We start from the raw sequence: 22,485 nt of genomic DNA on the forward strand, positions 1-22,485 counted from the left end.
TTCAACAAGTAGAAGTTGATTGTCCTCTGAAGTGTTCTTTTCAGCGGTTACTTGTAGAGAGATTAATTTTCTTGATTTTCAATTTATGCCGCGGACACAAAATTTTCATCTGCGTGGGTGTTAGTCCTCTGTTGAACGGTTGCGTCGCTCACTCTCTTTCTCTCTTCTTGCTTTCAGTTTGCTATCATCAATTCACTTTATCACAATTCACTGGTATGTTGCTTTTCTTCACTAAGAGTATCCTCTGGGTTATGGGGGGTTTTGTTCCCTTTTCCACTTTTCACTTTACTGGTCGCTTGCTGAATGTGTGATAACCGATGGAATCGACTCCTTTTATAGATTTCGGTTCGGTTTCAGTTCGGGTTTTTCATCGGAAGTTACACGTCTATCGCCCACACATTCTGAATGAAAATTCCACTTCGCTCCCTTACTATTCCTCCCGCCCAACTTCCTCCTTATCGTACCTCCACCAGTTTTCCATTCAGCGATTGCGTTGGGTCGGCCCACATCTACCGAAGCAGCTTGTACTGAGACTAGTGCGACATTCCGGAGCTTTCTTTCATTAACCACTAGTGAAAGCTTCTGCACGAGCCTCCCATCGGCTCACGCGCAGTCGATTGTAAAAGCTTCGTCACTTCTCACTAGTATATGTGCGTATAACAATACGGCCATATGGTGCTGAGGGAACCCAACGCGGCCGGCATATTTATGACGTCTTTAAAAAATCACTCATACACGTACACGGAGCATACCATCACAGGACTCTATCAGGAACCTACAACAACGTCGGAGTGGAAAATCTATTTTTAGAACAGAGCTCTCCGTGTGGCGGCATTTGCGAGGCTCCATCGGGTACTGCTCCGATCCGGTTGTGTGCGCCTCGGACGTCTCGTTCGCTCCAATCCCAACGGTCCTTTGTCCGTTTCCGGGTTCTTTGATTGTCGGGCAACTATACAGTAGCGCAGCGTGATGATGGCGGTGTTTTTATGCTATTCAATCGAGGAAAATGATGTTATACTCCACTCCACACCGGCCGGCTCCGGTCCCGTCAATGAGCCAACTGCAGCTGTGAATTTTGTTGTTTTTGTCTTGCTGTGGTCGATCCGTTGGTTGATGATTTCATCACTTATTGCGTTTTCGTTCCCATTCAAAACAAAGATTGTTTTGTGGGCAATGGAAGATGTTTCGAGAGCAGCAAATATTTCAAATTTAGTAATTTGTCCTAAGAAACATATTTTTTTGTCTATTTACAACAGCAAAATTATTGTTTGTCATCAAGTTTAACAAAAAAGAGATCTATATATTTAAAAAATGCTGGCAAATAGCTTACATAATACAGGGAACGATGGGATGACTTACATAACGAAGGAAACAATCAACGACAAAGGTTGCCTTCATCACCATCTGTTTCAGAAGAAAAGAAGATTATGTACCGGCCTATACAATAGCTGGAATGTTCATTGTCGAGTAGACGATATAAAGTTTATGTTTAATCTTTTTACTTTGAAGCACCGTTCAAGTCTTCAAAAAGTAATATGATTTCATTTCCGTTCGAACAAATGACAAGCCCATTTCCCATCCTTTTGAAGTCTTTCAAATCGGTATATAACTGCGATGTTACGCACGAAATATTGAAATGGCTATGCCAATGGTGATGATAAATTGTTTAATGACTGAATTCATACTAAACTCACTCTGTTATTTAAATAATGAAAATTATCAGATGACGAAACTTAACTATCTTTTAATCACGTTCCTAATGGCCGAATAAAACAAAAAAAAAATACTTTATTATGATTAACTGATCGTTAAATAATGATAGATTAAGATTGTCAGATAATGATTAAATAAGCTGCTATTCAACCAAAATGTTTGTTGAGATCTTAGTTAACTCTCAATCCTTAGTATTGATAATTGCATTGAAAATGCGAAATGCAAAAATCTTGTGAACAGTTTACAAGTAAAATGCCAGAAGCTAGCTGTCAAATATTTATGTTAACTTATTGCGCGTGTCAATCCCAATAAATTGACATGAATAATTGATAGCTCGCTGCTGGGATTTTGCTTGCAAAATGTCTGCAAGTTTCTTGCGTTTCGCGTTTTTGATGCAATTTTCAATATATTGTTGGTAATATCTTTTAGTTTTTATTACCCAGCCTAATTCTCTTGTTTCGAATGCTTGAAATTATTTAAAAGATATGTTATAAGCCCCACCGCTGCTACTAGTAGTTGATGGTTATCTCTATGTATGTTTAGAGTGCTAGTTCACGACATTTTAGTGAAAATTCTCCGGAACAGCTTAACCAGATCGCGCACGAATTGATGCACTATTTCTAATGTTTCGTTGAGTTAGTTGGCGAAAAAGGGAGATGTTAGCATCGGATCGGACCTACGAAGTGGATTTAAAGGTATGGTGAAAAGTGTACTTTCCAGGACAAGTTAAAATATGGGCACATTTTTGTTCCTGTTTACGTGTATGGACTCATCACTGCGACCAGTTCCTTGGGATGACTCGAGCACTTTGACTCAAATTTGATTCATTTGACAGCAACCGTTAGCAAAGCAGAACTTGAAAAAGTAACGTGTGGGACAATTGTAGAACTAGTCATTGTCTACAATATTGCTGACCAAAGTTTTGCTATCTCTTTTATATATACGGCGATACAATGCGTCTACCCTGTTTGTAGCCAAGTGAACGTTAATTCGGTTATCACCGGGTAGCTGCCAAAAAGTAAAGTTTAGGGCTTAAACGTCTTGAGTGTAAATACAAAATATACAGTCAAGCTTTATTTAGTTAAATTGAAGATAATCACAAGGTTTACAAATGTCCCATATTTAGCAAAGCCTTAGGTAAGCAAAGCAAAGCCTAGCAAAGCCATTCCGTTATCGAAACTTGACCTTCTGTTTTTATACGACAGACTTCGCAGCCAGCTGTTAGAGCGCAGGACAATTGCAGGGCCAGTTGCTACGATCCTATTGACTCTAACAGCCTCTCCCAGTCGAGATACGAACATACGACGACTGGCTTATTAGACCAGCGTCATACCTCGAAGCCAACTGGGAGGTATAAAAGTATTTAAGACTTGACCCTTCCTTATCGACAGATTTTGCAGCCGGTTATTACAGGATTGTACAGGACAATTACAGGGCTAGTGCAACGATCCTATTGACACTAGCAGCACACCCCAACCGAAATTCAAACATATGACGACTTACTTGTTAGATCAGTATCGCACCTCGAAGCTAACTAGGCGGTAATGTCCCATATTTACCTTTTTCGAATTCAGCTTGGCCATTCCTGATGAATTTAGTGATCAAGCCATGATGAAGTCAAAATGAAGTGCAACACAAGCCGCATCGTCAAACCAAGGCCCCATGAATGGTGAAGCTCATATGAAATTTGGCTGCCAGATGCTTCTGTGTGGTCTGAGTATTGGCCACATTTTGTATTGATGCGCCCACTTGGTACAAAGCCAATGGAGTCGAATTCATACTAAAGACGGCGAATCCTCCAAACAGTGTCGAGGCTAGGCCGATCGAAATTTTATACTTTTTGGGTTCTGACGCTCTCTCTCTCTCTCTCTCTCTCTCTCTCTCTCTCTCTCTCTCTCTCTCTCTCTCTCTCTCTCTCTCTCTGTCTCTCTCTCTCTCTCTCTCTCTCTCTCTCTCTCTCTCTCTCTCTCTCTCTCTCTCTCTCTCTCTCTCTCTTTCTCTCTCTCTCTCTCTCTCTCTCTCTCTCTCTTTCTCTCTCTCTCTCTCTCAGTAATACTTCCGGTTGTATATAGGAGAACGAATGTATTCTGATCTTTCTTTTTTTTCATTTTCGTTTCGAAGTTTCCTTTACCGTTTCGAGCAGCGAATGCACAGTGGTCGAAAAGGGCGAAAAGCGGAACTTTTTTCCTAGTGTCTTTTGCTTTCATTTCATCAGTTATGGTCTTCAGCACTTTTGTTCGTATGAATATCCCTCTTAATCTAAAGCTGTCAAAAGTTCGTCATCGCTTACTATAATGAAAATTAAAAAATAAGTTGTAAATATTGTACAAACAAGCAACTTTGCTGAAGAAATAAAATTTCTATCTTTATCGAGTGCTGAGCTACAGGGCATATTCTTTAAAACTTCTTTAACGATTGGTTTTTCATAATTAGTTTTTGTTAGTTGCATTTCACAAGTATACAATGTTCTAGGTAATTATCGAAGCTCTCAAAATACATGTTTTTGCAGAAGACCGCAAATCTCTTGGACCTTTACTTACTGAGCTATCACATATTCAAGCTTTAAATTTCCATAGCTTCACGAGCCCATGGGGTAAAATGGGGCAAGCAGATTTATGAAATCAGTTTTTCATACTTAGCTTATGTTGGTTGCATTTTACAGGAATATATGGTTCTAGGTGATTATTGAAGAACTCAAAATACACGTTTTTGCAGAAGATTGCAAATCTCTAGGACCTTTCCTTACAACGGTTTTTTATGCGAATTTCGGAATTTTCGCGGTTTTGATTTACGCGGGACGTATCCTTAGCGTAAAAAGCGACTTGAGTGTAACGTTAAAATATGCCATTTTGTGCTTCCAGTCAGTTTGCAGTTTACACTCTTTAATATGAACGCAAAGCGGGAGAACCACTGTTGGTTTCCCTTGAGAGGACACATGGATTGCAGGGGCAGCGGCACAAGCGGCAGTCTAATAAGTGTATTCGAAGCGCAAGTTGAATGCATAAGCCCTGGTGGCAACGCTCAATCCTCCAACTCTCTGCTATAGTACCTGTGGCTGTGAGACGCCATGTTTTTCTGTTACGACCGGTGTTTTTCTGTTTTCTTAGTAGACTAGTAGACCTAGTATTCTGTAGACTAGTTATAAGCCAAGAGGCTTCATTACGCACCCCGAGCCAGAGCATTTCTTGTAGTTAGCCTCGGCTAGAGGTTTTATCGTCGTAAAGCAGAGTGCGACGAAAGTGCGTGTATATGTGTGCGTTTGCTTACTTAAAACTATTTTTCATCGTCGTTTCATCTATAACTAGGAGGTGGAACAAGCTATCAGGTGCCCAGGAAAAGAGGCTGCATTACGCTCCTCGAGCCAGTACCAGTCTTGAAAACTTAATTGTTCATAATGCAGTATTCGGTATGAAGGAAGAACGTTTCAGCAACATTAGTTGCTCGGAGTTGCTTTTATATACTGAGCTATTTCATAGAATTTATGGCGGGGCAATCTGCCTGATATCGCTATATCCTAGGCAAGCTCCCCGGGTGGATAAACCGGTTGACCCTAACTGTGGGGGGCTTTCCTATTTCGCTACCCAAAATGAAGCCAACATCAATCATCGGTAATCATCAACAGTAATCATCGTCGTTATCATCATCATCATCGTCATCATCGTCGTTATCATCATCATCATCGTCATCATCGTCATCATCTTCATCATCGTCATCATCGTCATTATCGTCATCATCGTCATCATCATCATCATCATTATCATCATCATCATCATCATCATCATCATCATCATCATCATCATCATCATCATCATCATCATCATCATCATCATCATCATTATCATCATCATCATCATCATCATCATCATCATCATCATCATCATCATCATCATCATCATCATCATCATCATCATCATCATCATCATCATCATCATCATCATCATCATCATCATCATCATCATCATCATCATCATCATCATCATCATCATCATCATCATCATCATCATCATCATCATCATCATCATCATCATCATCATCATCATCATCTTCATCATCATCTTCATCTTCATCATCATCATCATCATCATCATCATAATCATCATCATCATCATCATTATCATCATCATCATCATCATCATCATCATCATCATCATCATCATCATCATCATCATCATCATCATCATCATCATCATCATCATCATCATCATCATCATCATCATCATCATCATCATCATCATCATCATCATCATCATCATCATCATCATCATCATCATCATCATCATCATCATCATCATCATCATCATCATCATCATCATCATCATCATCATCATCATCATCATCATCATCATCATCATCATCATCATCATCATCATCATCATCATCATCATCATCATCATCATCATCATCATCATCATCATCATCATCATCATCATCATCATCATCATCATCATCATCATCATCATCATCATCATCATCATCATCATCATCATCATCATCATCATCATCATCATCATCATCATCATCATCATCATCATCATCATCATCATCATTATCAAAAACATCATCATTAATCGAGGCAACAGACAGAAACAGAAAGCAGACACTAAGGAAGCCCGCAAGTCGTAAGCGACATACGTATCTGCCAAGAATGAAATATATATAGTAGAATTAAGGTGAAATTAGTCGTCATCGATTCTGCCAATTTCAAAAGCAGTTTTTTTGTTTGAAACAAAAATTCAGATTGGCAAGAAGAATGTAGTATTTACTTTTTTATTAACAGAATCCCGCTTTTGGGCCGAAAAACTGTTTACGAAATTGGGCTTTCCGACGAAAAGTTAATGGCTGCTAGTTTCCCGTTAAATTAGATAAGCTTTCTTTTTATTTAATTTCCAGGTAAACGAAGTTTGTGTGTCAAAGTGGGGTCTACTGTTTCCCATTGCTTCTTCAATCGATCTGGAGTCCCACAAGGCAGCAACCCGGGCCCGCATATTTTCTCCATTTTTACTAACGAAGTTTCGCTTTTGCTACCGCGTGGCTGTCAACTGTTTTATGCTGACGAGACGAAACTCTTTAAAGTCATCACGTGCCAAATGGGATTGTGTGGACCTACTGGACTGGAATATTTGAATAGTTTTGTTGACTGGTGTGTCGCAAACTGCTTAACCTTAAGTATTGTCAAGTGCAACATAATTTCATTCTGTCGAAAGCTTGTACCAATTGAGTATAAATACACTATTTCCGGCTATAGCTTCGTCAGTGACAGAGTGTCAAAGATCTTGGAGTCTTATTAGAGACTTATTTGACATTCAGGAACCACTGTGGCAGCATCGTATCTCGGGCTAACTGGAAACTAGGATTTATTTTTAAAATCGCTGATGAGTTTCGCGATCCTCAATGCTTGAAATTGTTTTATTGCTCCATTGTCAGATCTAACCTCGAAACGAATTCCGTTGTGTGGTGTCCATTTAATGCTAATTGGATCAATAGATTATCGAAATGGTACAGCAAAAAATCATCCGCTTCGCACTTCGTCATCTGCCCTGGTGAGATCCGCTGAACCTAACGTCGTATGAAGAACACTGCCGACTTCTTGGAATTCTTCCTTTGAGATTGAAGTTATTGCATCATCACGTCGATTGCACGTCGCTATGACAACAGCTCAACTTATATGCACCATATCAGACCGTTACGTCAACGAAATATCTTGCACTTGGAACCGCGGAACCGCTTATTGGGAGCTCATGAGCCATTTGGATTTATGTGCCATTGTTTCAATAAAGTTTGAAATGTCTGACTTCAAAGTTCCAATCAACGTTTTCCGTGAGTATCTAGTTAATGTTTTTAATAGAAGGTAGAATTAGTTTAATAAGACTGTGAGTCAGAAGAATTTTTATAAAACAAATAGTCAAATAAACAAATTGTGTTCTGATAGACTGAAAGAATGAAATGAGTTCAGTTTTATGAACATAATTATTATTTCAAGAATTAAAGTTGTTTTTGAAATCCCAGAAATCTTTGAAACACCTTATGCGAAAAATGAATCGAAAGAGCTCGAACCGCAGCTGTTTTGATGTTGGAAAAAGAAACCAGAACTGAAAGTTGACCTAAATAAATGGAACGGAGAATAGCTCTAGAGCACCATTATAGAAACCTCGAGAACAAATAAAGGAACATTAGCACAGCTATTGGTTCAATCTAATTCAATCGAAAAATTTATTTTTCTTTATGAAATTTCCTCCCACAATGTACAATGTCGTTCCTAGTGACGATTATCTTGTGCTTGATATAATAATATCCCACGAACATTAATTAGAGCATAAATCCCAGTAAATGAAGGAAAAGCAATTGTGCTTAGCTGCGACCACCCTACTTATGTCCATTTATGTTTATTTTATTATTCCAAGGCCAATTCCGCATACCTCGACGGGATGAGCCAAATCAGAAACTAAACTAAAGCCAATGTTCGTTTATGTAAGTAAACTCAACCATATTGCAACCACTTAGTTGCAGGCTTCATTCTCGGTTTTTTGCTCAGTAGATGCTCATTTGATTACAGCGCCTCAACTAAACAGAATTCGAAAAAGTAGTGTAAAGGGCGATTGTAGCGCTAATTATTATATACATTATTGTTGAAGGAAGTGTAGTTCTATCTTTTGTATTTACGGCGCTATGGGGCTGCTACCCCGTTGGTAGCAAAAAGAGCGCTCATTTGGCTACCAACGGGGTAGCAATCGCATAGCGCCGTAAATACAAAAGATAAAACCATACCATACCATAGATAATAATAAGCTCTACAATCGCCCTTTGCCCTACTTTTTCGAATTCTGTTTAGTAGAAGCGCTATAGTCAATTGAGCATCTACTGAGCAAAAACCCGAGAATGAAGCCTGCTTAGTTGAATAGATCTAAATCTATTTACCACACTGATCTCGAGTGCCTTAAGAAAATTCATGTTTGAAAACTACCATGAATCACCAAAAGAGTAGGTAAATCGTCGGATTTAATTGGTTCTGAAGAACATCGATAACCGATTATTGAAACTCCTGGCTCTTGCTACGGGTGTTCCCACTTGTAATCAATAATGTTGTTAGAAGAATTATAAACTCTCTGCATTGTGCACAAAAAATTCGTCTCCGGTTGCCAGTTGCAAATGTCATTGCAGGGCATCTTTCTTTCAATGTCGCTTCTCTTGTATTTCCACGCCGTGGAAATAGGTATTGTAAAGTCAGCCTGACAATAAACTTTAAATCAGTTTGGCCAAGTTTACTGGTAAGTATAGCTCAGCCTGTTCCTTTGCAACAATTCATTTTATTAGTTCATTTCTCTCTATCTACTACGAACAAAGAATTTATCTCTGTAAAACCGATTTGTTAAGGTACTCCAGAGCACATAGGAATTTGGAATAAGTGAAAATGCAGCTCATAACTCGCTCCAACCACATTTTCTTCAAATGAACCTACCTTGAGATAAGCATAAGACAGATTTCTTGTGCATGATAATAGTATGAATCTTGCCCATGAAAGATAATAATTTCTAGCAAGGAAGCGAATATTCCTGATTCCCCTTTGCCGCAAATCTCCGGTTCCGTCCAGGTAAAACCATAACACCTTGCGTCTCCATTGCATTATCGCAGCCAAGGCCCAGCAAAGTCATCTTCAGTTGCAAATTGTAGCTCAATGCAATCCAGCTTTTAGTTCACGGTAAAAATAAAGGAATGTACGGAAAGAAAACGTGCGATGTATTAGGGAAATGTCAAAAATGCTGTCAAATATTACGAACACGACCGTCATTATGACTCGTAAAAAGCTGGATAGAATAATAAAACGTTGGTTTCAACCGTTTCAACTGAAACAGTAACGCTCCGCTTCACAGTTTCAATACCTAAAAAAATTGCATCTGCAAAATAAGATTATTCATTTTTAAATCCTAGAAATGTTATGTAAATAAAAATCTCAGCTTTCTACAAACTGTATAAACAATGGGGGTCTTTTTGGTTCTCAAACCATAAAAATCAAAAGAACGAATATGTTTGATGTTTAAAAAAGAAATTAAACTTTAATTCAATATGTTATCTGAGAAATATTACTAAAATACTGCAAATTAAATTCAAAATTATTAAAATAAGTTTAGTATTTCACATGTTCACATGGCTTCTAGTTTGCTGGTTTACTATCTATTGCTGTTCCAACAGCATTCATTGAGCTTATAGTTAGTGATGGTGTTTATAAAACTTTATAGCCCTATTTCGGATCCAAAGATGTAAATAACAACACTTTTTCAGAAAATTCCATAAATAAATCATCTAATATTTTTACGGCTTATCAACTTTCGGCAAGGGTTTCATATCTGATAGCATTTATTTTTTTCGTATATTTTCTCCTCGAGAAAAGAACAGTCTGGAGCCACCAAAAGCACGGCTTACGTCAGAGCCATCACGAATTGAAGTTGCGTTTTCATGAAACACTTGTCCGTAGAGTAATTTTTGTGCTGACTAACATGCTTCGAAGCCGTTTCGGTGTATGTGTGTGTGTGTGTGCATGTGTACGTTTGTGAATACGTATGTGCAGTAGCTCTGCCAAAGAGCTGAGCAGCAGTTTCATTCACAAAATTTGCTGATCCCCCTCCATAGAACGGAAAAATTACGAGTGTTGCGTGCTGCTTACGCCATCCGTTTCCGCTGCCCCCACGAATTGCTTCAATTTTCGTGAATCCCCGGATAGATTTTCCGTCTGCTGCCGATGTAGTGGTGTGAATGCTGTTCTGAACTGTGGCATGTTTTTCCGGCACCCTTCGGAGCCTCACAACTGTGGGCGTTCAGTTTTCCACTGCTGCAGCAACGGTATGTTGGCTTCGATATGTGTGTGTGCGCGTTTATATCCTAGCCATAGCCACTTTGCTGGAAGCTTTCGCTAGGAGAATAAAGCGTAGCCCACGAGGTTTTCGGTTCGGCATGTTTAGCTTAGGTGCTTCCATTTGCGAAGATTTCCACCTAAGTTGTTGTTTTTTATTTTGCTTCGTATTAAATGAAGAAAAATGAAGCTGCTCTGCACATACTGACTTTGCTGGCTGTGTGGTGTGACTTTTGGGAGTTGGATCTTCGTGGAAAGACAATTAATTTTGCTCAACCATGCAGGCAGGCAAGCAGGGAATTGCTTTGTTGCGTGTTGCGATGTTGTACCTCTACAAATGGTTGCCGGGTTGATCGGAGCTAACTTGAAGCAAAATGTGGATGGTTGACTTTTGGAAGGAACATTGGAAGCGTTATCTTATGGCAGTAGATTTGCAGGTTTCGGGTGTAAAAATTTACCTCAGTACTGATTTTATATATAAATAAATGCTTTTCGCATTTATTTACTCAAAATTGTTAAATAGTATTCTTACCAAAAGTAACTTAACGTGCCCAGCTTAATTAATAACTTCTATACTGTTAATGACTTCTGTACTCGCTAATTTACTTGATCACGAAAAGGTCAAATACACAATTATTATTCAAACTTGTCTAGCTCTGGGCATGATAAATTTTGATAACAACAGTTGTATAACGTTCAGGAAATGTTCAGTCAACTTTTGAGCGCTCAGACCGATGACCACTTCTTGAAAGTGGACAACTTTTAATGACTATTGATTCTCAGATGTAGCAAATAAGTACCAAATTCTAATTATAAACTTGCACTTTTCACATTGAGTCGAACAAAATTATTAACAACTTTGACCAATTAATTGCTTCCTAGTGACTTTTAAGCGGGGTATGGAAAAGGTTTCTTCTAAAGTACTAAAGAATTTATGAAAAATTACTCAAAAAATAGAACCTCTGCAACATATAGGGGTCGGGCCAAATTTCTACGGAAAGTATTTGCGCAGAGGATATGAGTTATTTATCACTGTTAACCTTTTTCTATACTCGGTAGCTTTTTGGTGACGAATGTTAGAGAAACCTGAATATATTATTCCTCCTGTTTTTCAAACATTCATGTATTTCTCAGTTTGGCGGAGAAACACGTTTTTGAAAATTTTCAGTTGTTAGCTGCGTTCATAGTTACAAAAAATACTAATTTATTGAATGGTAAATAGTTTTGTTAACTTGATATGTCGAAAAACTATTTCGTCAAAAATTAATCTGTATGAATTGATGATTTTACTTTTTTTTTAAATATTAAGAATTTTGTCTGGATATGTTCGCATGGCCCATGTTGATGGCCTTTAGATCCTTTTGCCATCGGAAACACAAATGTTTTCCTTTCATCCTGCTCGTGGTTGATGCCTACGCTGCTGGTGCTGTTGCGTGCTGATAGGATAGGCATTCATTTTTCCTTAGAGATGGAGTCAACCGTTCCGATCACAGATGCTGACACGCACCGGCTCGCTGTAACCTTTTTATTTCTCTTAACTCAAAACAAATGTCAAAGGTCATAGCACCCGACGGAGCTATTCACTTCGTACAATTTACCGTTTAGGTATGTACCTACTATCATACAGCACCCACAAACCCCTTTCCAATGCGTCTAGGGTGCTGACTGTCTTCGTCTACCGCAAGTCTTTGTCTACGTTTCCGTCGGAGGAACGAAATAAAACAGCATTAGAAACAACTTTGATGCGAATTGCGTTCAAACTGTTGGTGAATTTCTATATTTAAGAATTGCCTCATCATTATCCAGTGTTTAGGGAAGAATATGCATCTGGAAATTAAACAAAATAAAACTTATCCAATTTAATTCTACCATGTATATTTTATTCTTGACAGATACGTATTTCGCCTACGACTTGCAGACTTCCTCAGTGTTTGTTTTCGAACCGAAAACGAAGTTCGAAAACAGACACTGAGGAAGCCTGCAAGTCGTAGACGAAATACGTATCTGTCAAGAATAAAATATAGATAGTAGAATTAAATTGAATAAGTTTTCTTTTTATTTAATTTCCTAATTTCGTATTCTACTAAGACGCTCCAAAAACTTCAGCCAAGAAAATAAATGCAACATCGAGAATTACCATGGAATAACATTTATTGTGCCAGTTCTTTTGTTATTGGAGATTCCCGTATTTCAGCTCTTGTGTAGCAAAGTAAAGCTTCAAGAATACTTGACGAATCGTAGGCCCATAATAAATCTCTAGAATTCGGTAATTTTTTCAATAAGTGTAGTCCACAGGGAAGTAACTTAAGACCGTTACTTTTTCTCTTGTACTATACCGATGTGTGTTTTATAATCCCAACTGCATGCAAACTATTAAAGCGTGTCCACGGTATAATTGCGACACACAAAATTAATTCGCAAAATTCCAGTTTTTATCCGATTGTCAACAAACTTTCAGGATGTTAAATGAAACAATTAAACAAGTTTCAATATAACACATTCATGTGTTCTGCAAAGTTTTACAGCATATTATCACAAGAAATTTTGCTAAAGACAGTAACCTTCTATCTCTTCAGCAAAGATAGAAAAATCCTATTTCCCATAAATGAAAAATCGTTAAAATCAGTTTTTTTTATTTTAGCTGTCTTTGTAGCTGCGGCATGCCTTTTTCCTGTTTTTCAAAGTTGTACAAATAGCAAAAAATACACAACATTGCTGAATATAGTACACCTCTATTTTTGCTTGTTTAGGAACTATAGAACTTTTACTATAAAAATACCCTAATTTTGACCCCGAATTACTCGCAAGAAGGCACCATTTTATTCTAAAACTCTCCCCAGAGAATCAGAATAGTTTCATGCAGGCTGCAAAGTTTTATAAATCATGTTTAAAAGCACAAAAGTTAAACAAAAGTTATAAGCCAAAAAAATCGGGATAAAAAGCTGATAAAATCGGGGATAGACAAAATCGGAACATTACTGTATCACTCCAGTACGACCTTTGCGTAATGGCATGAAGCCAAATCCGGCCAGAAGATCGTGGGACAGCTGTAGGACTTCAGAAGAGGCAGAAGTCGTCTTTGGAGACAATTGGTCCCGAAAGCTGTACTCCGCTTTCCACGTTAACAAATTGCTCATCAAATCAAGCTTTTCTTGGCAAACTTCGACATTTTCTGTTTTTGGAGGGTTTCCATAAGGCATCAGAGTGATTTCGTCTGGGCACGGATTTTCGCTACCGTATTTTTTTGGGACTTTCTGCACCTTGAACGTACGTAATTCAGCTTGAGTTTTGGCCTGCTACATGATACAGTTTTGCTTTGTAGTTGGCATCAGACACTTCCTCTCTTTCCAGAAAAGAGTTTACGCCGGTCATTTAGAGTCATATACAAGTAAATATAAAGAAAAAACACCCCGTGGTGGTTAATCATACGAAAACTTGCCGGAACAAAAGTCGACAACACACTGCTTGTTTCTATCGCACTGATCGTGTAGATAACAGTCTATCTTCTCGGCGGTAGTAACAAATAGCAGTCATACAAAAATAATATCGTTGCAAGAGGAGTGTATGCAAAATGATTTAATTGGAGAATAAAACAAACTAAGTAATAGACTATCTAATGTAACGGACGGCAGTAGTTTAGTGAGTAAAACATTCGGATACCAACGGAAAGAGTGTGGGTGCGAGCCTTACCTGCCATTAAGCAACCCAATACATTTTTGTTCTTTATAAAAATTTTCCAGTTCATCCAATCAATCTTCGAATTAGACACTTTTTACCTTTCCCTGAATTCTACTTTTCTACCCGAATCCATGCATACAGGTTCGGTTTATGTGCTATTCACTACCAATCTTCGATGCTTGCGTTTCGTTCGCGATTGTTCGCTCTAAGTTCCATGTATTCGTTCATTTACCCCTCTACATCATATTTAGCACCTTAAAATTCATTAAAATGGCTGTGATTTTTTCATTTTTCAATATTTTTTCACATTTGGGAGTTTTTGTAAAAATCTTTTCTTTTTACGTAATTCCTGCAGGTTCCGCGGGTATAGGGCACATGGTCCCGGAATCATTCCAGTGCTCCTTGGGAGATCGCGACATGCCTTTTGACGAAGGATTACGTCTTGGTTTACTATACCTTGTAGCACTTTGTGAAAACGAAAATAGAAGTGAATGAAACGTAACTGTTAATATGTCATTGGATAGATAAAATGTCCAGCAGTTTTATAGTAATATATTTGTAATAATCTTTTATACGCTTAATAGTGAAAATGTGTGTGTTTCAAGGTCAAATTTCTCCATACATTTTCTTCATGACCCGGTTCACTCAAATGGGCTTTTCCCTGCTCGAAATAAATAAATCTATACCTATAAAAAAGGATTTCTGTCTGTCTGTCCGTATGTTCCTTATAGAATCGAAAACTACTGAACCGATCGGCGCGAAAATTTGCATGTAGAGGTTTTTGGAGCTAGGAAAGGTTCTCTCGATGGCAAAAGACCTCTCCCCCACTAAGAGGGGGGTTTTATAGGCATACAAATCTATGCCTATAAAATGGATTTCTTTCTGCTCTATGTTCCTTATAGAATCGAAAACTACTGAACCGATCGGAGTGAAAATTTGCATGTAGGAGTTTTTGGTGCCAGGGAAGGTTCTTCTGATGGTTAGAGATACCTCCCCCCAATAAGAGGGGGGGCTCCCATACAAATCTAAACCTATAAAAATGGATTTCTGTCTGTCTGCCCGAATGTTCCTTATAGAATCGAAAACTACAGAACCGTTTGGCGTGAAAATTTGCATATAGGGGTTTTTGGGGCCAGGGAAGGTTCTTATGATGGTTAGAGACCCCTTCCCCCACTAAGAGGGGGGCTCCCATACAAATGAAACACAAATTTCTGCATAACTCCAGAATTAACCAAACAAATGGAACCAAATTTAGCTTGCGGGTGTTTTTGCAGCCATTTTTTTTCTACGCTGAATTGAGACCCCTCCCCTCTTTAGGAGGAGAATGATGACCTCTCTCCCTTTTAAGAGGGGAGGCTTCCATACAAATGAAATACAAATTTCCTCATAACTCGAAAACTAATCAAGCAAATGGAACCAAATTTGAAATGTAGGTGTTTTTGGAGACAAGATTTTTTTCTATGGTAAATTGAAACCTCTCGCCACTTTGGGAGGGCGGGGGGTCTCCTATACAAATGAAATACAGATTTCCTCACAACTCGAGAACTAATCAAGCAAATGGAACCAAATTTGGCATGTGGGGGGTTTTGGAGGCAGGAATTTTTTTAATGATGGTTTGAGACCCCAGACCGCTGTGGTAGGAGGATAAGGACTCTCATACAAATAAAACAGAAATTTTTGCGTAACTCAAAAACTAATCAAACTTGAGAAATTTTAGACTCATAAAACATTAATCAATAACAAGACCACCAAAAACTATCAATAGTAATATTAGATGATTCAGCGCGAGTCGGCCATAGGCCTCGAGTGCTGCCGGCGACCTGCCGTCGGAAGCGCCGGCCACTGCGGGGGCAGCCCCCCATAGAGATCACTTCTATCTAGGTTTATTTATTTTCCTAGATATACTGACCTCTATTACTTTTCTTCAGTTGGGCCACCCCTGCGAAATGGTACTTTCTACGAAAAGATTTTCCGTAAAATGGTACATCCCGCGTAAGGTTTTTCGTGAAATGGTATTCTGCGAAACTCTATATTCTGCGTTATGGTCAACCGAGAATTGGTGTTCCGCAAAATGGTATTCGGCGAAATTGTTCGTGATGATGGCGAATATTTAAATGCTATCCGCTTTATTTTATCAGGCTGAGCGATGGAGGGAGTTGTTTTCTACTTTACTGTGAAGAAAATTTGTATATTAAAACACCCATGAACTCCTCAGAATTTTGCAAAACTCGAGATTCTGACAAAAGGTCATCCGAGACTCACGATTTATGTACAACATAGTTTAATTTGTGGCAATACGAAGTTTGTCGGGTCAGCTAGTAAATAATAAAAAAGAATTTGTTCGGAACCGTCGTCTTGCACGGAAACACAGCTGATAGTTTTTGAGTGTTTCATTTGCTGCTCTGCGTCCGGTATTTGCTTGCAATTCTTTACATAATTTCAATTGTATTTCTGTCAAGCAAATAGCTGTAGAGTGTCTTTACGATAAGATGCAGAGTACGTTAGCTACTTTATATTTTGTTAGTTGTTAGACAATTCTACTTCAAATCAATCTTCCACAATGAATGATGCTATCAACAATTTCGTGGAAATTTATGAATGCAATTCAGTGCTGTAAGTGATAACCCAGAATAGTTTTTTTTACCGCAAAAGTCTGTAGAAATGAAATAAAATTGTGATTTTTTTCTCTAAATTGATAGTCGTTTATGTCTTCTTAAGGTATGACGAAGGCGTCTGTCACCCTGCGTACCTTCGAAAATTCCATATTCAAAACAATCTTTTGAATACCAGCAAAAACTCTCGCCATTGAAATTTCATTCAATCTAATCTAATGGAGAGGCTGAATATTGTCATGTTTTGCCGTATAAAGAAACTAGAGTATCGTCTCAGCAGCCAGCAGCGACTATTAGCAGTCCCGTCTGAAGCGATGATGACGAGACATTCAATTCAATTCAACATATAAATCATCGGTTCATTTCTTGTCATCAGTCAGAGTAGCAAGGACCACCGACTGACAGCTAATGCCGACGATAAGAGGTTATTTTTAGTCACCCGGAATGAATCGTGCCAAATTTAACTGCTGATTTGCGAACTAATGCGCAGTAACTAGTTAGGTTATAATCATCGCATAAAAACGCAGGTAGGGATTCTCCCTGGGAGCACATAATCGAAATGAAAAGCTATTTTTAGTGTTGGTACAAAAGGATTCGCTTTCGGCCAATCTACCATGACAGCTCACAAACTTTGGTTTTCGAGGAACCCACGCAACGTGTGAAATGTGCAGTAAACAACCTATGAACATACTACACGCTACGTTATATATAAACAAAACAAAATGCTACTACAAATGCTCCTTATTTTGAAACCTGGTAACTTTCTATGAATTTCAATATAACTCTTCAACGATAAATTCTAATTGACTTCAAAATACTCAGCCAAAAGTTTGAAAATATAATCATGTTCCCCTACCTAAATATATATTAACGTAAACTCTAAAATTTACTATCGAGAAAATAGGATGTATTTCATAATTCAATTGCATTGTTTTTTCTCATAATTGCAGCTGATTTTAGTATCCTTCAAAAAAAAAAACACTAAAAAATTTGTGCACACATAAATTTGGGAGCAGTTCAGTGTACACAATTGTTGAAAGTAGGTATAATTACTGTGATGTAGCTTTTAAACGTTCTGCATTAAATCCTATTATGATGGCTCTAGTCTGAAAACGAATTGCGGATTTTTCCGAGGAAAGGGCAGACTTCCTGCTAAGCGCAGCTTTTAATATATTTTTCGATGCAGCAATACAAAGGACAATATTGGCATCTGACGGGTGCTGTAATCGGGCAACATCTGCATGTGGTAATTGTCTAATGACGTCAGCCCAGCCGCTGTCATGATGCGATGTAAGGATACAGCTAGATGTAACAATTATATCATGACACAAATAGACATGCTTCGGCGAGAGGAGTGTGGCTGACAATCTATCATTTCCACGAATGAAATCAAACTACGACGAATTGAATAAAAAACGAAATGAATACGTCCTTACTAACTGCGTTTCGCGCTGAAACGGATACCTAGCTGTTCGTGCGGGGGAGGATCGATTCATCACGGTATATGAAAATGAATGTCAACATCTCAGGTATGATTGAGCCATTAAAAGTATATTGCATATTAGTGTTACATGCTGAACAATCAAGATTGATGTATATGCTCACACTTTAGTGGTTGTTTGGAACGCCTACGCTATCGTGAAAGTTTATGAGAAAATTGCGCTAAAATATTGAACTTTTTGTCGTCTAAAAACATTAAAAATTATGATAACCTAACATTTGCGTTAATGATGATTGACGTTTAAATTTATGAAATCAACTGAAGATGCTGAAATAAGCTATGAAAAATATTTGAAAATTTCTACGGTTGAAATTAGGGGTATGTAGAAAGAGGATCATTTAGAAGCGAATCCATAGTCAGCAAATTACCACCAGCGCTCAGAAACATAGCCCCAAAATGTTTATGATAATGAGTAGGTAACATTAGAAATTCAAACTAATTTTAGTGAAAACATTACTGAAACAAAACGCATGCAAATGAGGAAAGCATTTGGTCCATAACATTAATAAAACATTCGTAGCTATCGCCGTCGTTAATACGGTCATTGCCCGCACATATCCGTACATAGCTCTGGGTCAGCTTAGGACAGATATTATACACAGCTATAAACATATTTTGGTTTTAGTGTTCTCCACTAAATGGCTACGCTACATTGTGTGTATATTTATGGTCGTTAGCTGACGTTAGTTACCAATTCCATAAATATAGCAAAAGAGCATGTATTCAGACTATTTAACTTGAAAAATTTTGCTAATTATTCCATCATAATTCAAAATTTTCTAATCGTAAGCGATTTATAAACTCACATAAAAGACAATATGTTACTGTAGTCTATCGACCTGTTTGCCTTCATGGACCGTAAATATACCAGTCGGAAATATGTCATATCCTCTATCTACCGAAGAGCGATCGATTTTCCATCTAGAGCCAAATCTTGTGTCTAGGCACCGAAATGAACCTTCCTATAACTGGACTGTGCCAAATAAATCGTGCATGGACGACGCAGCAGCGAAACCCGTACCCGTACCGAATATAGCCTTCACAGCCAGAAGCCAACTGCGGCCAATTTCACACACTACTCGACGAAAACTAGTGGCAAACTCTCATCCCCCTGCGGCCACCCAGCATACACTCGCTGTCTCTCTTTAACCTCTTGTGTCCCACGGATTTATTCGCATAAACACCAAACACCTTCCCCCTTTCTGTGAGCGGCCACCAAAAACGGCACCAGCAGCCGACGTTTGGTTCGAATGTGGCGCTGTAGTTTAGCACAGAAAGTTATTTTTAAAATGACTAGTCTGACCGTCGCCAGTCGAGTTTTCCAAGTCGGTAGTTCGAAAACGGTACGCGGCAAACATCCCCCCCCACTCAATCTTCCCTCACCAGCAACGTTATCAGCACAGCTCTATATCCGTCATTTATTTTACGCGCGTTTATGTACTCAAACCCGCTCTCGGGGTGGATAGCGATGTTTGCGAATTTTTGTGGCTGCGAATATTAATGTCTGCATAAGACATTAATTCTACCGCTTAATGGTTGAGTCGATCGATTCCGGGCGATGGAAATTTTATTCTCCATCAACCAACTACTCAGCCGGCGCGGACCGAGGACCTTCGCTCGTAGTTTATTGTCCATCAAGAAGTTCTAAATTTATTCCATTATAATCCGTTTTCCGATTCGTACCAGATGCAGTTTGTAGTTTCATTGCGTAAGCTCGCTCATTTGCCAAAACATGTTCATTATTATGCGTTGAAACCAAAAATTTTATATTGCAATCTTGAACTCACTACCCTAGAAACGAAAATATCTTACCAAGTTTTATGGCTCGATTTGTTTATGGAATTTAAAACTATCATTGCTCTACTCCTTCAATTGAATTATGTCATTATATTATTGCGTCGCTACGCAAATAATAAAAACCTGTGTACACAAGGAGTGTACACGAGATCGGTTAGCAAAGTATCCAATTTTTGATCGCGGAGGAAAACGAAAACGGAACGCGGAAGAAAACGAAAGACGAAAGACCACAAGAAAACTATATACATTTAAAGACTACAAAAACGACGAAAAAACTATAGATAGATGCAAAAGCAAAGCCATGAGCTTAACGTGTTTAAAACTTCCTAACCCATGACAACAAATCGCTGTAAAGAGAAAAACAGAAGATGAAAAGATGCCAGAAAGTCAAAATTTTAAAAGAACGATAAACGACAAATAGAGGTTAACAAGGCAACAAACAAACGACAAGAAGACGACCGCAACGGGCGCAGAATACACATAGCAAAAAAAAACGAAAAATTAAAGACTAAAGACGTAAAAATCAAACGACTAAAAATAAAAGATGAAATACAATAAAATACAGACGAAAGGCGAATGACGATAGTCGAGAGTATCGCAAGTAACAATGTAAGTTTTATTGCGCTCTTATTGCGGCTTTCCTGACCAATTTTGCTCACAAAAACCATAATAAGAGTGTAACAAAACCTGAATTTAGCTAATCTCAAATATGTCATGAACTAATTTGATTCGAAAAGGTTTTAATTTCCTTCAAATACAATTAAGGTTTCTGTAAAACTAGCTAGCACTTAGAATAACAAACCTTCATATGAAGCGCAAATATTATTTAAACTAAAATTAGATTTAAATTTTGCTTCTGTCTTAATTTGGAAACGAAAATACAGATGATACAACTACGGATTTATCTTCAAGAATAATCTAGCAAATCTGCATTGGACCCCTCTATTGCTGGGGTCAGCTGGTAGGGTTCTTCAAGAGAACAGATGCATAGTAGTCCGGCATCCTTGCGACGAGGCCAGTCCACCGTAACCTTCCGATTTTCGCCATGTGCACTATGGGAACCTCTCCAAGTAGTGCCTGCAACTTGTGGCTCAAACGCTTGCGCTGCTCTCCGTTTTTTATCTGTACTTCGCCAAAAATAGTCTGCAACACCTTTCGTAAGCAAAGCTCCAGCTTCAAGTCCGTAGAGGACTACCAGTCTGATTGGCGTTGTGTACATCGTTATGTCAGCTTTGTGCGGCGGTGTATGCTTTTTGATCCAAACGCGTTGCGGAGGGAAAATGGGAAATGACTTTCAGCTTGAATTCGTCGTTGAATCTCGTGTTATTGTCGGCGATTACCAGAGACCCCAGATATATGAACTCATCAACCACTTTCAGTTCATCGTCGCCAATAGTCATTGTCCGTGGTAGACGAACCCTGTTTTTTCTGGAGCAACTTCCTGCCACACATTTGGTTTTTGACACATTATTGATTTAAAATCCAATCCTCGTAGCCGCTGTTTTTAATCTGGCATAGATTGCTTCTGCCATTCCAAGGTTTCTAGTAATGATCTTAAGGTCGTCTGCGAAGGCTAACCCAAGGAACAAAACGGCAGCACTTAATAGAGCAGGAATAAGAGGTGTGTGGTAGCATCCGGTGCTGAATAAGCGAATTTGCTTAAGTAACTGTTGTTTAAACGTTATATCCAATATTTTTTCTAGCTTCTAATCAACATCTACACGTTGTTATGTTACTGTAGAATAAGAATCGAATAAACGTTGTGCAAACATACGCATTGCTAAGAGACAATGTTGCATAATAGTGGAATAAAAGTGGAATGAACGTTGCGTAAACGTATCAGCAGCATTGGTGAGAACAAGTGCGGGATAAGAGTGGAATGAAAGTTTCTCAGACGTTTCAGCTGTATTGCTAATTGTGGAATATAAGTCGAATAAGCGTCGTACAAACGTATCAGTAGCACCACTAAAAGCAGGTGTGGAATAAGAGATGCTTGATGGAAACCAATAACACCAAGAACTTGAATGACACTTTATACTTTATACTTTATACTTTATACTTTATACTTTATACTTTATACTTTATACTTTATACTTTATACTTTATACTTTATACTTTATACTTTATACTTTATACTTTATACTTTATACTTTATACTTTATACTTTATACTTTATACTTTATACTTTATACTTTATACTTTATACTTTATACTTTATACTTTATACTTTATACTTTATACTTTATACTTTATACTTTATACTTTATACTTTATACTTTATACTTTATACTTTATACTTTATACTTTATACTTTATACTTTATACTTTATACTTTATAC

General features: G+C 38.1%; 1 pseudogene; it reads left to right on the forward strand.

Moving 5' to 3' along the window:
- Positions 1-5,476: 5,476 nt before the first annotated feature.
- On the forward strand, positions 5,477-6,133 carry LOC128741644 (uncharacterized protein DDB_G0271670-like; annotated as a pseudogene).
- Positions 6,134-22,485: the final 16,352 nt, after the last annotated feature.

The sequence above is a fragment of the Sabethes cyaneus genome, chromosome 3 (genome assembly GCF_943734655.1).
Source record: "Sabethes cyaneus chromosome 3, idSabCyanKW18_F2, whole genome shotgun sequence".
NCBI lineage: Eukaryota > Metazoa > Arthropoda > Insecta > Diptera > Culicidae > Sabethes > Sabethes cyaneus.